Source organism: Aquarana catesbeiana, linkage group LG09 (genome assembly GCF_042186555.1).
Source record: "Aquarana catesbeiana isolate 2022-GZ linkage group LG09, ASM4218655v1, whole genome shotgun sequence".
In the NCBI taxonomy this organism is placed as follows: domain Eukaryota; kingdom Metazoa; phylum Chordata; class Amphibia; order Anura; family Ranidae; genus Aquarana; species Aquarana catesbeiana.
Genome location: NC_133332.1, coordinates 247,420,904 through 247,434,069, shown reverse-complemented (window position 1 = coordinate 247,434,069; position 13,166 = coordinate 247,420,904).

Sequence of the window (13,166 nt, the reverse complement as noted above, 5' to 3'; positions counted from 1 at the left end):
TGAGTCAGTGACCTCATCATCCCCTCCCTCCTCATCACTGGAGCAAACCTGGCAGTATGCTGCAGCAGGGGGAGCATGACTGCCAGATTGCTGTCCTTCTTGGGCACCCCCTCTGTCCGTGCTCACGTTACTGCCTTCATCGAGCTCAGTATCATCATCAGAGCCTTCCAAACGCTGGGCATCCTCCTGGAGCATGTACCCAACACTGTGGTCAAACAGTTCGAGGGACTCCTCAGGAGGACATGGTGGGGCTAGGGAAGGAGTCACTGATGACATTGAGCCAAGGGAAGAGGCCGCTGCTTTGCCAGACAAAGTACCCTGGGCATGGGTGAGAGAGGATGAGGAGGATGAGGACGGCTTGGTCATCCACTCGACCAAGTCTTCCGCATGTTGCAGCTCAACACGGCCAGCTGCCGAAAAAAAGGCCAAGCGTGTCCCACGGCCACGTGCTGATGAGGATGCACCGTCTCCACGACCAGCACTAGACACAGAGCCTGCTTGCCCTCTCTTATTGGCTTGTGACTGTCTGCCTCTCCTTCTTGGCCTTCCAGACATACTAATGGCCTGTAGCTGCACTAAGCTGGGATATATATATATATATATATATATATATATATATATATATATATATATATATATATATATATACTGCAGCTAGCAAAATCAACTGCCTGCCTGTAGTATGAGAACACCACCAACCTTCTACAGGTAGCTTTAGCTGAACACTGTGCAGAGCTCGCAAAAAAATAACTTGTAGGTTTAGCTGGACACTGTGAGGAGGACGCACCACACTAACTTGTAGTTTTAGCTGAACACTGTGAGCAGGACGCACAGCACTAACTTGTAGGTTTAGCTGAACACTGTGAGCAGGACGCACTGCACTAACTGTAAATAGTCTAGCTGCCTGACTGTGGTACTAATAGGATCAAAAGAACACCAGCAATTTTCTTCAGGTAGCTGTAAATACTGTAACAAGACAAGCCTGCTTGTCAGTAAGAAGATAACAGGAACGGATCTAGCTAAACTGAATACAGTGTATATATATATATGCAACACCTGGGATGCATATATATACACAATACACTGTAAGTGCAGCTAACTGACTGACTGTTCTGCCTAATCTATCTAACTCAAATCAAATGACACTGTCTGTCTCTCTCTCTCTCTCTATCTATGAACGCCGTGCAGGCGGCCTTATATAGTGTGGGGCGTGTGCTAAATCCCCTGAGCCATAATTGGCCAAAGCCTCCTTGGCTTTGGCCAATTACGGCTCTCTGTTCAGACGGCGCTGTGATTGGCCAAGCATGCGGGTCATAGTGCATGCTTGGCCAATCATCAGCCAGCAATGCACTGCGATGCCGCAGTGAATTATGGGCCGTGACGCGCCACACGAATTTGGCGCGAACGGCCCATATTGTTCGCAATTCGGCGAACAGGCGAACAGACGATGTTCGAGTCGAACATAGGTTCGACTCGAACACGAAGCTTATCCCTACTCCTCAAATCAATATCTGTGACTCTGTGAGGCCCCCAAAGTGGTATTAAACCCAAAACTGCCAAAACTGAAAATATATTGCAGCTTCCCAGTCATTCGATGCAGTGGATGCATCAGTTTTTTTTTTTTCCCTCTGTTCTCACCTGGTGATCTGACCAGTAACACACCTCCTGAATTAGTGAAACACAACTCTGGATGAATGATCACAGGAGGCAAAGCAGACAGCAGCATTGTCAGTCGGGGGGGTAGTGTTAAGTGCATTAGCAGATATAGATACACTAAAAAATTAAAGCCAAACTCCAGCTCACACTTTCTAATAAGTTACAACAAACAGTTTTTTTTTCCTTTTGGAAAAAGGTTTTGCATGAGTAAATAAAAGCTGATCACTGTAATCAACCCTGTTAGGTGGTTTGTCTCATTCATGTAAACCAATCTACTCTGCTGGAGAGTTTGAGCTAGTGAAAAACAGCAGACTTAGGCCGAGCTGCTGTTAACAAAGCAAACAGAATATTGGCATGCATTAAAAAGGGGATTCATTCCAGAGATAAAACGATAATTCTCCCGCTCTACAAGACTCTGGTCCGGCCGAACCTAGAGTATGCTGTCCAGTTCTGGGCACCAGTCCTTAGGAAGGATGTACTGGAAATGGAGCGAGTACAAAGAAGGGCAACAAAGCTAATAAAGGGTCTGGAGGATATTAGTTACAGTCAGGTCCATAAATATGGGACATCAACATAATTCTAATTGTCCCATTACCTTTGGTCCCTTAAAAAGTGGGAGGTACATATACAAACTGTTGTAATTCCTACACCGTTTACCTGATTTGGGTGTTAATACCCTCAAATTAAAGCTGAAAGTCTGCAGTTAAAGCACATCTTGTTAGTTTCATTTCAAATCCATTGTGGTGGTGTATAGAGCCAAAAAGATTAGAATTGTGTCGATGTCCCAATATTTATGGACCTGACTGTAGCTTATCAAAGCATGTTTGCTTCAATTTGGACATGAACAAATGCCCCTAAAATCTAGTAGCTAAAAATATTGCAGATTTGATATGATCTGATAGCCCCCTCCCCCCACAGCAGCCATGGCAACCATATATGATTACTTACCCCCCCCCCCCCTCCACAGCAGTCATATAAACCGTTACCCACTCAATTAGTCATCTACAGTGTGAATGTCAGTCAATTTGAGTGACCAACCATGGACATCATGAGAAACCAGATACGCAATGGCATAGAAAGGGCCTTTGCAGTTCTGCATTAGCACACTCATGGTATGTTGGTCCTTCAACATGACACACTGCAGCAGGTACAAAACACCCTGCCTGTCCTGAACATTTACCCTCCTGATTACAACTAGCGTTGGGTGAATGGTATGAAGCCAGCAGGAGTTCAGACTGAACATCGGCTGTTCGCCCATTCAACGAACATCCAAAATATCGGGGAGCTTGACCGTTTGTTCGGTCCACCGAATGACCACAATGCACCGCATCGCCACACATTGCATTGGAAACTGTGATTGGCTGAAACAAGGAAAGCTTTGTCCAATCAGGGCATAGAACACACGGTCAGAGCTATGATTGGAGAAAGTAATGATGACTCTATCCAATCATGGCTCATTGCTCTTAGTCCCACCCTACACTATGAAAATATTCTCCCCATATCGGCCATTTGCAGTGTGATATTGGCCTGGAGATGGGTAAAACAAGGCTCTGTTCAGTGCTACTAGTGAGTTAGTGCTATTAGTGACATTCTATCGTCAGTGTAGAATATCAGTTTAGTGTGAATCTAGTGATAATTTTTACCTTAGTGTCAGTTTATTCTGTCAGGTCAGGTTTCCTGCAGTATATTTCTGTGCGTTACTGCACGTTTAACGCTGGAGGAGGAGGTGGTGGACTGACTTACTAAACCATCCTCATCCTCTGTCACCCAAGGAGAGACTAGTGTGCAGTCCACTGCAGCTTCCAGAGTGGCTTATTTTGCCTCCTTGTCCACAGCTACTCCGGTCATAGCCCCAGCATCAGGCATGGAGGAGTCAGCTGAGTTATTTGAACACAGCTTCAGTCACTTGCTCCTTGATGATGCACAGCCATTATTTGATTCAGAACTTGGTCTTGAGGTTGAGGAAGGTAGGAACATAAGCCTACAGAAAGGGGAGAACACTGGTAAACAAAAAATTGGCAATCATGTTTCCCCAGCCGCAGCATATTGCCAAGTTGTCTCCAGTGATAATGAGGATGGAGGGGATGACGATGATAATGACGAGGTCACTGACGCGACTTGGGTGCCCAAAAGAGAAGAGGAGGAAAGTGAGCGTGAGGCACAATCCCAAAGAGGCAGCCATCATGGAAAAGTAGAGAGCAGCTAGCCTATTCCACCATATTGTGGAGCAGTTATCTCCCGGCGCCCTTTCCACAGCTCAGCTGTGTGGGTCTTTTTTAGCACACGTGCAGCCGATCGTACTGTTACAATTTGCAAACCTTGCCTCAAGCACATCAAGCGTGGCAAAAACACCAGCCATTTAGGTACCTTATGCTTGACAAGGCATGTAACCTCCCACCACTCAGCCCGTTGGCAAGAGCACATGAAAGCCACACAAAAGGGATGCAATACTGCTCCTCCTCACTCCTCAACTTTCTGGTCTACCCCCTGTATACCTCATGTGCTCTCAGCAGCCTCCATTGATAGGGATGATGGTATATCACAAGGTATTCCAGGTCCTTGCAGCACATCTGCCAGTAGAACATCAGCTGTAGACTATAGAAGGGAAATTTCTCTGCCCCATCAGCAAAAAAAATACATTCACTGCCACCCACATGCCCAGCATCTAAATTCAAGCTTGTCAAAGCTGCTGGCTTTACAACTCCTACCTTTTAGTCTGGTGGATTCTGCCCCTTCCGTGATTTTGCAGAATGTGCTGTACCACAATGGCAGGTTCCCAGTCGCTATTTCTTTTCACATAAGGCCATTCCAGCTCTCTACTATCATGTGGAAGGCATCATTGTGCAAGGCAGGCAGTCACAAGGTCCATGTTACTGCTGGTACGTGATCCAGCAAGCATGGTCAGGAACAAATATTTTGTTCACAGCACACTGAGTAACTCTGCTTGCAACTTGGAAGGATGCAGGACAGGGCTTAGTGCTGTAGTTTGTTGTGCCATCATGTCTCCATGCAGCTAGTGGTAATGATGCAAGATTTGTCAGCTCTATCCCCTCCTCCATGCCCAACACTGCTGAATTGTCCTATGATCATCAAGTACCCCCCTAAGCGTTCAAGGGGGCTATTCAATGAGTCAGGCTAAAAGGTGCTATGCAGTGCTTCAGCTGGTCTGTCTAGGGTACAGGAGCCACACCAGAGCAAAGATTCTTGCAGCTCTGCATGAGCAGGCCCAGAGGTGGTTCACGCCAGCTGGAGCCAGGAATGGTGGTGTGTGATAATGACAAAAACCTCCTGTCCGCCCTTAAACAGGGAAAGTTGACACATGCCTGGCACATGTCATCAGTTTGGTAGTTTAGTGTTTTTTAAATAGGTACACAGGGTTGGAAGATTCACTAAAGCAGGCCAGAAGAGTCTGCAGCCATTTCAGGCGGTCATACACAGCCAGTGCTCGATTGGCTGAAATACAGCAGGAAAGGGAAAGTTGACACATGCCTGGCACATGTCATCAGTTTGGTAGTTCAGTGTTTTTTAAATAGGTACACAGGGTTGGAAGATTCACTAAAGCAGGCCAGAAGAGTCTGCAGCCATTTCAGGCGGTCATACACAGCCAGTGCTTGATTGGCTGAAATACAGCAGGAATTACACCTGCACGCAAATCGCTTGATTTGTGACATGCCCACCAGGTGGAACTCGACTTTGGCAATGTTGCAGCAGCTGCACATGCAGCAGAGGGCTGTCAATGAGTATCTGTGTGAGTATGGCATGACAACAGGCTCAGGCCGGCTTGGCTTTTTTCCCCATGCCAATAGCTGCTGATAAAGGATGCATGCACTGTACTGTCACCATATGAGGTGGTCACAAGGATGGTGAGCCGTGACAATGCATGCATCAGTGACACAATTGCTGTTGTGTTCCTACTGGAGCAGACTCTGCGTGGCATTATGGACAGGGCAGTCAAGGCAGAACAGCGGGAGGAAGAGGAGGACTTTCTTTCCTCTCAAGGCCTGCTTTATGCAGACACTATTCTTGCCACACCACAGAACACACAAGAGGAGGAGGAGGAGGATTCTGGCAGTTTTGGAGGTATTGAAGCAGAGCAAGACATACGTCAACCTTTAACAGATGGTTTTCCATCCCCAGAACCCTTGGGAGTAGTATGTGGCTGGGAGGAGGAAGTTTCAGATACTGTAATCCTCAGTGACCCCAAGGAGTCTGCTTCTCATGCCTCCACAAACTTGTGGTGCATGGACTCCCTCAATCTTAAAAACCTGCGAAAGGACGCAAGAATACATGGCATCAAGAAGAAGGCTCACTATTGGTTGGCAACCCTCCTTGACCACTGTTACAAGGGGAAAGTCTTGAAACTCATTCTGTCCCCACAGAGGGAGCAGAAGATTAAATCTCTTGAGGACACCTTAAAGAGGAGTTTATGTAATGCCTTTCCCGACTCTGGTAGGTTACAGTCTGGTGGAAAACGTAGTTTTGAGGCTTCCGTTGGTCAAGAGAGGAGTGGTGGAGAAGGGGGCCACCTCAGTGATGCCTTTCAAAATGTATTTAGTCCTCGGCATCCAGGGCTGTCAGCTTCCATATCCCAACGGCAGGGTCTGCATGATATGGTGGGAGATTATCTAGGGGTGAAAACAGACATGGAGAGCTTTACAGTTAATGATCCACTGGGTTACTGGGTCATGAGACTAGACCACTGGTCAGAACTTGCCCAGTATTGAGCTGCTGGGTTGCCCTGCATCCAGCATGCTTTCCGAACAGGCATTCAGTGCTGTTGGAGGTTTTGTGACATATAAGAGAGCGCGTCTGTCCACAGATTCTGTGGACCGGCTGACATTTATAATAATGATTCAGTCCTGGATTAGCAGCAGCTATCAAGCCCCTGATGCCGATGTCACTGAATAAGTGCTTTCTGGAATCTCTGAAAGACTATCTAGCTTTGTGGGTATTGATTTCATCTGGAAGAAATTTTTGGTGTCGGTTTAATGGGCACAATTAACACCCAAGGACCAATTCTTCCACACCTGTTTGACAGATGCATATCATTCAAATTTTTGACCGCAAGGCCAATTTTGCTTTAATCAAGAGTACCTCTATAGGGTTACAGTGTGAAGGCACCACCGACACCCAAAGGCCAATTTTTCTGCACCTGTTTGACAGGTGCATATCATTAAAATTTTTTGACAGCAAGGCCAATTTATGCTTTCATCAAGAGTACCTCTATAGGGTTATGGTATGAAGGTACCACTGACACCAAAAGACCACATTTTCCGCACCTGTTTGACAGGTGCATATCCTTTCAGTTTGACAGCAAGGCCAGCAAGGAATTTTTCGTTTTTATTGTTATTTCTCATTTTATTTATATCTCTCATTTTTACTTTAAGCATCAGTAACGCATCAATAAATCACTGCTCATTTAAAAATTATGTATTTTTAAAACCTTTTTTTTATTGATCCCCCAGTACCATTGTATGCCCAATTATTTGCATTATAAGCCTTCAAAATGGGCACGTTAGATTTTTCCAGTTCGGATCCCATAGACTTTAATGGGGTTCGTCATTAGGTTCCGAATGTTTGCGATGTTCAAAAGTTCTGCTGCAAACCGAACAGGGGGTCGTTTTGCCCATCTCTAAATCCCCTGAGCTTGGTGAATGAGGGTCTGTAAGCGTAGGTATAACAGAGAATTTTGCTTCATTCATGACTATAAATGGGCAGCATAGTGGCAAAATGAATAAATTAATAATTTGTAAAGCGCTGCAAATGCGAACTGAATTGCCTCAAGGCGCTGAATGCGTTTGTGTTGTCAGCTTCTTAGAAGAGGTAGGTCTTGAGTTTTTTCCTGAAGGCCAGATGGTTTTCCTCCATGCGCATGTGAGTCGGAAGAGCGTTCCATAACCGAGGTCCTTGGACTGCGAACTTCATTCTCCCTTTGCATTGTACGGAATTTGGGAATGAGGAGGAGGTTTTGGTTAGATGATTGAAGGTTGCGATTGGGTGTGTAGCATTTTATTTTATCTCAAAGGTATTGAGGAGCGTTTCCTTGTATGCATTTGTGGGTGAGGCAGAGGGCCTTGAATGTGATCCGATTCTTTACGGTTAGCCAATGTAGGCTCCTCAGGGATAGGGAAATGGACTCCCAGGGTTTTTTTCCTGTTAGCAGTCTTGCCGCTGCGTTTTGGATGACCTGTAGGCGCGCAAGCTGAAATTGGGGTAGCCCAATGTAGAGCGAGTTTGCGTAGTCGAGTCGTGAATTGATGATTGTTCCAACTACTGCTGCTTTGTCCTCTTCTGGGATGAAGGGGATGAGTTTACGTAGCAGGCGGAGGAGATGGTGAGATCCACTAACTACTGATCCTATTTGTGCATCCATTGTCATTTCTGAGTCAAAGATAACTCAGAGACTCTTGGCTTTGGTGCTTGGAGAGATGGTCTGTCCAAAGATGGTGGGAGGTGTCCACGAAGTCTTGGTTTTGGAATTTTGGTTAGCGTATAGGAGAAGAAGTTCTGTTTTTGAACCGTTGGTGGTTAAAACTCTTGCTTTGCTGCTTTGGGTCCTGGGTTAAAATTCTATCATGTGCATGAAGTTTTTATGATCTCCCTCATTTTTTGGGAGTATCATTCAGGTGCTATAGATTCCTCCCAAAAACATACTTGCATCTGTACAAGGTGGCCCTGGAGTGTGTATAAATCATGTGCACTGCACTGCTCTATGAAAACTACAAATCCCATAGTCCATAGCTCCTAGTCCATCTCAGGAATGAGCAAAAGAGGGTGTTCCTACATACAGTGGGACCATGGAGAATGAACACAGCTACTCTCTATCAGGAAATCAGATCAAAGCAACAAAAAAGGAATTTGCAGGAGGCTAAGAGCAATAGAGTTTAGTTGTCACGTTAGGAGTTAGGATATGTATGATAATTGTTTTACCTAAAATCTCACACCAAACACTGTCAAATTCTTGGAGCTTAAAACAAACATACTGCTAAATAAGTACAGGAAATAAAATAAAAGTCCAACAGTTTGTGTAGTATTAGACATTTTAACATGACCCACTTCATAGAGTGTGCCTCATGATTTCTCTATATTTTAAAATCAAATCTATCCTAAAAGATAATCAACAAAAACAGGTGATTTTAATCAAAAATGTTCCGAAAGCAACCTGTACCTTATGGAGAACTTACTATGGGAAGCTCTGGTATATTCCAGCTTCCGGAAGTGTCATGTAGGAAGATATTTACCATCACACAAATATCCAAGTGGGTTAAAGAAAGCTGGCAGCATGAATGTGTTTTTCTCCTTCCTTTCACATGCCGATATTGCTTAGCTTAACACATCTTAAAACCCCAAGGTTGACAGCTCCAGCCCCTGCCAGCAGCTTCCTGGCAACTCTATCGCTCTGCTAGCGAACATGAAAGGGCGGGATTGAAAAACTATATCTGTAGAAACAGAGAACACAGCTGCCTTCCCATCTCAGGGCCAGACCCTCTACAGCCACTGAGATCTGCTCCGAGCTTGGAAATTCGGAATTAGATCTGCAGGGAGGATAACGAAGCAACTGACAAGCACATCAACAAACCAGTGTCCATGCTTCAAGTCCGACAACTGGAGAGACAAGCCATCTATGTTACGCTTTTAATTCATTTCTACAGTTCTGGCTCAGTTTACGGAGTGTCACCTAATTATTTCAACATTAGAAAGTGGAGAAAGCCTGCTGATATAGATACTATCTATCCTGAATGTGCTAAGAGCAATTAAGACAGCTGCCCAATTAACACTACTAAGAGTTGAAAAAAATGAGGACAGATTTGATTTTGCTTGCATTCTTTTTGTTTTTACATATGTAAAATATATACTGTATATATAGGACTGGGAACAAAATTGTTTAAATGTATTGATCAATTTTTAGGAACCCCAGTGTAATGAAGTAGAGATTTTGCTTTAAAGAATAGCTGGTATTGAAATCACTAAATGCAGCCAATTAAAGCCTGGTACACACTAGTAGTTTTTTTCCATTCAACCCAGCGGGTTAAACGAAAAAAACTGTCAGCACCAGTCTAAGTACAGCGTTATCCCCCGCTGCGCTGTTGTATTCTGACAAGGGGACGCCCCCCCTCAAAAAAAACACTCAGCTGGTTTGGCCGGCTTCTGTCAGACAGACCGACATACACACAGGCCAAATGTCGGCCTTTTTTTTTTAAACGGGAAATGTCTCCCGACATTTGGCCCGCATGTACCCAGCTTAACACTGGGCAAATTAACACCCAGAACACAAACTTTAAATAAATGTATGAAGTAGTATAGTAATATAAATTGCTCTCTCTGGTAATCCTGCCCTGTGCCAATGGGGTGACCTGAGGGTCTGCTTTGCTGGAAGCTGCAGAATGTTGACTGAGGGACTGTCATCCGAGGATCTAGTCTGGAATCACTGGGAGAAAGTGTCATATTGATGTTGGAAGGAGGCAACCAATTTTCCAAGGACATTTGAGAGTACAGACTGATGAAAAAGATCCTAGGGACTTTGGGCTGAGGACGTTCCCTCATGGGTCAGAGTTAGCTGTGTGTAAAAGGGGACATAAAGTGCCTTGAAAAAGTGTTCATACCCCTTGAAATTTTCCACATTTTGTCATGTTACAACCAAAAACGTAAATGTATTTTATTTGGATTTTATGTGATAGACCAACACAAAGTGGCGCATAATTGTGAAGTGGAAGGAAAATTATAAATGGTTTTCAAAATTTGTTACAAATAAATATGTGAAAAGTGTAGAGTGCATTTGAATTTAACCCCCCTGAGTGAAACCACCTTTTACTGCAATTACAGCTGCAAGTATTTTTGGGGATGTCTCCACCGGCTTTGCACATCTAGAGAGTGACATTTTTGGCCATTCTTCTTTGCAAAATAGCTCAAGCTCTATCAGATTGGATGGAGAGTGTCTGCGAACAGCAATTTTCAAGTCTTGCCACCAATTCTCAATTGGATTTAGGTCTGGACTTTGGATGGGCCATTCTAACACATGAATATGCTTTGATCTAAACCATTCCATTGTAGCTCTGGCTGTATGTTTTGGGTCGTTGCCCCGCTGGAAGGTGAACCTCCGCCTCAGTCTCAAGTCTTTTGCAGACTCTAATGCCCCATACACACGGTCGGATTTTCCAATGGACAATGTGCGATCGGAACGTGTTGTCGGAAATTCCGACCGTGTGTGGGCTCCATCGGACTTTTTTCATCGGATTTTCCGACACAAAGTTTGAGAGCAGGCTATAAAATTTTCCAACAACAAAATCCGATCGCGTCAATTCCGACCGTGTGTGGACAATTCCGACGCACAAAGTGCCACGCATGCTCAGAAGAAATTCCGAGACAGAACAGCTCAGTCTGGTAAAATTAACGTTCGGAATGGATAGAGCACTTTCGTCAGGCTGCAATGTTTAAAATTGCTTAATACAGCACACTCTCTTCTTCTTTATAATGCTAGAAGAATGAAGTAGTTTTGCTGCTCATATTCACACAGAGTTCTCACAAACTTCTTTCTTTATTATTTATCATGATTCCCTCAATATATTATGATTTGTCACATCTGACCCAAAATCTATATAATTTTTTTTTTGTTTTTTTTTATTTTTTCAAGCCTGATGTGATTTTTTAAAAATTTTTTTGGTTTGTATTTTTTTCAAGGCTGATCTTGTTGTAATTTTTTTTTTTTTAGTTATTTAACATCCAGATTATTTTTGTGTGTGTTTTGTGTGTCAAGTTACCACAACACCATTATTATCTTGTATTATTTAATCTCAAGGAGGTTGTTTGGTGTTGGTGTCTCTTGTTAATTAAAAAACCTTTATTAAGGGCTCACAACCAAACAAAGAGGGAGGCAACGCTGGAGAAACAGCAGAAATTGGTGAAGCCTTTGGCCCCCAGGGCACACATCAATTATTTTACAGCAAAATTGGTGGCCTGAGGAGTCCATATCTAAGCGAGTGCAGTCTGGTCCAGAAGTCCCAGAGATCCTGAAAGCAGCAGATGACATCTGTGTCCCCAGGCTGTGGTCATACAAGAGCCTGCATCTTTTGCCAGACCAGAATGAACCCAGGGCCATCACTCTCTGGTCTTCCTTCCACGCTTCCTTCCACGCTGTGGCTGTGGTGGTGTAGTTGTGGCAGGAGGAGGAGGAGGTTGAGGAGGAGGAGGAGGATGGTCAAACTCACTCAGGTGGGTATTGGGTGTGATTTCGCCCCTCATCCCCTTTAGTTAAGACTTTATAAAGAAGGTCCTCACACAGCTGGCATTGGCCCTCCTGCATGCCCTGCAGTTTGGTGGTAGCCGTGCAGGCAAAGGCCTCTTCAGGAGTGGGAGTGGCTCTGAGGAACGCAGAAGCCTCCTGAATGAGCCTGAGTGCTGAATCCTGCACGTGACTCCCCTTCCTGGGTCTTTTGGTTGGAAGGCGGAGGGGAGGGACCTGCGATTCTGTCAGGCTCCTACTGGGCCCAGGCTTCTCCTGCCTGCCACTTAGCCCCGCCTCCTCCTGGCTGATACTAACCCCCGCCTCCTCCTGGCTGCCACATTCCAGAGCCTCTTCTTGGCTGAGGTCTTCCTGTGTATGAAAAAGGGACATCGTTTTAGTTTTTTAGTCATCAATCACACACAATTTTCACCTCATGATTGTTGCAAATTGAATGTTAACAAATATAACAGACTATCATTCTGAGCCCAGCATTTTTCATTCTTGTCCCAATTATTTTTGCCCACTACTGTCTATTGATATGTCAAACACTTTATTAAATCACCAATTAGTGATCAATAATAACATCTATTAAAAATCATTTCTTTATTGACCAGAAATCTGTAGAAGAATGCTATACCTGGCTCAAGCTGGGCTCCTCCACTTCTTCCTGGCTGGAAGTCCCAGCTTGGACATCGGAAGCCTCAGCTGGGGTGGAAGGAAGGGTTGAGAGGGATTCCCTGACTCCAGTCTGGTCTGACAGAAATCGCAGTCTCTCATAGTACCACAGCCTGGGGACATAAACGTCATCTGCTGCAGCTCCTGATCTCTGGGAATCCGTGACCTTCTTGCACTCCCTAAGATAAGTGCTCCTCAGGCCACCAATTTTTGCTTTTAAATAGGGGATGGTTGCCGTGGGAACCACCGGCTTCACCAACTACAGCAGTTTCTCCAGTGCTGTCTGCCTCTTTTGTTTATGATTATAATGAGGATGTTTCACCTGCCACAGGGCAGTTCCCTGTATTTGTCTATGAACAGGGGGAGGAAATTGTGGTCATTGAAGCCATCCATTTTATCTGCAAGACACAAGACAAGACAAACCCTAATGCCAGGTGAAACTCTCCTAATCTTGTTACAATATAGGCCTCGATCTAGAAGCAGTATAGGCCCAAGTTTAGATCTTACCTTCGTTATCACGATCGGTGCTTCGGATACTCCTTCCTCCACTCACAGATCATACGTACTACGCACGCGTGTTACGCATTATATACACTGCGCATGCGTGAAACTC